Here is a 3646-nt window from a genome sequence, read left to right as displayed (position 1 = left end):
TAAGAAACAGCGCTTTCAAATTTCATGGAATATTTTACTCAATAACATGTTTTTAACAAAAATGTCACATTGCTCAAATGTGTTGATTAATTTACACACATACTGAGTTAGTTATTCGCTTTGCTGAATAATTCGCAATAATTTTCGTCCGAACTGAACTCTGCCGCAAGACGTATTACCATTTCCGGTCTTGGCGTGTACAAACAAAGACCTACTATTGGCGCCATGCTTGCGGAAAGAAACAGTTCCATCATATTTGATATAAATTTACAATAAAGAACATATTAGAATCGAAATAATTCATAGCAAAACACTGCTTTATCATTATTTATCCACTCGGTCGGTTATACGCCGTCCGAATTAATTTAATGATAAAGCACTATTTTTCTATAAATTATTTCTTAATTATAAACCTTCATGAACATATTTAAAAGCAATAATTAGCAAACAAGAATTCTTTCAAGGGATAATACGATCCGTATTTGTGGTATGTGTGCGATTTTGCGCTTTGTTCATATTTTATTCATTTGCTTGGTACTCTATTGTGTTGTTTTAGATACTGTGTTTAGATACTGTGTTGTAAAGTTCTATATAAAAGATGAAAACAAAACACTGGGACCATTTATGTAGTAATATTCCTTATTGATAAATATCTTCATCTTAAAGAAACGAAAGGAAATCATTTTGCAAATATTGTAGCTATTTCTAAAACTAAATGTAAACAGAATAACATTTCAACATAGTATTTCTGTTTCAAAACTAATTTAAATAGAACATCAGAAATCTGATATTTGATTAAAGAAATAAGTGAAATCTGATATCTGATTTAAGAAATATGTCCTAGCAAAAAAGTGCTTTATCACTATTTATACACGATGGGCGGTTATACGTCGGGTGTAATAATTTCACGAGGGCGCAGCCCAAGTGAAATCATCCCGGACGACGTATAACCGCAGTGAATGCATAGTGACAAAACACTGTTTTTCTATCAATTATTTCGATTCTAATATGTTCTTTATTAAAAAATAAATCAAATATGATGGAATATAATTGTTCAGGCAAAATTATTGCGAATTATTCAGCAAAGCGAATATCTAACTCAGTATGTGTGTATATTAATCAACACAGTTGTGCAATGTGATATTTCGTTTAAAACATGTTATTAAGATATATATTTTATGAAATTTGAAAGTGCTATTTCTTGATACATACATGGCGCTAAACTCACGTTGACATAATATCGTTATGATGATTAAAGCATTTCAGTCATAATAGAATCACCTTTATAAATTGTTCTATTTGTGTTCAAAACATATAACAGGATATTGATCAATTAGCGCACACGTAATTATATCGTAAGTGATACAGTTTAAAGAAGTAACCATTTTTTTTACAAATCAAATTTAATATTTTCTGTTGATGCCTCTTTTAGTTATTTTTTTCTTCAGTATACCTCTTGTACACATTTAACGGCCCGCTTTTGTTTAGATAGTAAATGGCTATTTATTATACCTGACATGTAACCTATTCATTAATAATTTCCGCAATGATTCTGGTCTGCTCAGTGATAATCAGCGGTAGATTTCGTAGAGATGGACGATATTTTGTTACGCAAATATTCCGTCTCTAGATTCCATTCCGTTTTCAGGTGATTCGCCTCCATCTATTATCAAAATTGTTCGCTGTATGCAACAGGCCTTGATGTTAGATTTATTTAATACTGTGGTGATTTGACCAGATTTTATATTGTTGATTACATGCATATTATTATTTTAGAAGGGACAATTGAATTCGATATAGATGTGTAATGTTTACATATTTGCATTTTTTTGTTACAAATGTATGTTATATTCTTACTAATGAACAAAGGTCAATGTATTTCGTGATTTTAGATATTTGAGGATTATGTGTTTATTACATAAATACTATAACACTATTCCGTACGTTTAAAGTATGTGCTTTTACACTTTTGACTTGGACGCGCTAAAATAGTATAGTGATCCAGCATCTACGTTTTTCAATAAAATGAAAAGCTTCAAGTGCTTGTATCATACACACTGGACTGGTACTTTTAATACCCTGGCAGTTATTTCTGTAGGAGGAGTCTGTCGAATAACAACCCTAGGCTGTCTGCCGGCTGAAAAAAAAGCCTACTTTCGAAGACGAAATATCATTTTTAACTCGACCTTTTGAAGAGTAAGTAGAGCTATCCTACTCACGACGACGTCGGCGTCACACCTTGGTTAAGTTTTTCCTACCAGTCCACATTTTGACAAAGTCTTGAATATTTATCTTTTGAGATAAAGCTTTGAAACTTTCAACACTTGATTACCATCACCATGTACAGTTATAGGCAAGAGTACATAACTCCATCAAGGATTTTCGTCTGAATTATGGCACATTTTGACTTAAAATCTTCGATAAGTTTTTCTTTTCGTACCAGTTCATATTTTGTGTAAAGTATTTGACATATGGCTTTGAAACTTTCATCACTTGTTAAGTATAATAGTATCTATCTGTAGGAAAGAGTACATAACTCTGTCATCTATTTTGGATGAATTACGGTCCTTTTTGGACTTGGAAAATTGTTCTATTTTCATACGAGTCCATGTTGTCAAAATTATTTAACATATTGCGTTTATACTTTGAATTCTTGTTTATCATAATGATGTCCATCTGTAGGCAAGAGTACGTAACTCGGACAACTAATTTTGCTGAAAATTATTATGGCCCTTTGTAGACTCTGAAATTGGTTGTCACATTGACATTTAGTGCAAGACTTACTAGTATCAAAATCCACAAATACATGGACATTTTTTGTCTAATCTATGTCTTTTCTTTTGTCTGAATATCTGTGCTAATACTTTGACCCCATTTTTAATCAGTTCTTTGATTGTCGAGCGCGCTGTCATCCTACTGCTCTAGTGTCCATTGCACGAGAATACAAGAAAAACGGTTCAAATAACATCATCAAAACGAAGGCTAAATATAACGCAATTTACTGAACTAGTGGTACAAATAAACAGGTTATTACTAGAAAATTATCAAAAATATTTATCACGCATTTATGCATTCATACTGAGAACATTGGTATTGCTTATTGCGTTATACATTTAGTTCTACGTATCTAAATGATATTTCTGTTAGTCCCTCCTACATGTAATATGAGTGAAAAATGTTATAAAAAGGCATTTAAACCAAAAACAAACTACCGTTTGTACTTTTAATATGTACAAGATTCGTCCTCATAAGTATTTTTGTTTCAAGATGAACAAATATTGTATTCAGACATGCTTTTTTACGTTGTTTGTATAAAATCAAATAACAATATTTTAATGTATATGTTGAAATTGTATGACAAAACAATATAGTGTTTAAAGTTGAGACAAGTATTTCTTAAATTTCTCAAAAACTTAAATTTTGTGTTGTAGAACAAGCCTATTTTGCTCTTTCGTCTGTCTTTAAGTTTGCTGGCAGGCCCATTTATTCAGATAGTTTAGCACGTGTGTGATGTAGAACAACACACACATGTGAATGTACATGTGTTGGCGTGACAAGTTTATACAAATGATAACTATTTGATACAGTTCATCACTTTATGTCGGTATTTTAATCATGAACCTTTTAAAATAATATAACCTTATAA

This window comes from Mercenaria mercenaria, chromosome 8, assembly GCF_021730395.1.
Source record: "Mercenaria mercenaria strain notata chromosome 8, MADL_Memer_1, whole genome shotgun sequence".
In the NCBI taxonomy this organism is placed as follows: Eukaryota; Metazoa; Mollusca; class Bivalvia; order Venerida; family Veneridae; genus Mercenaria; species Mercenaria mercenaria.
Note: the sequence above shows the minus strand (reverse complement) of the source record.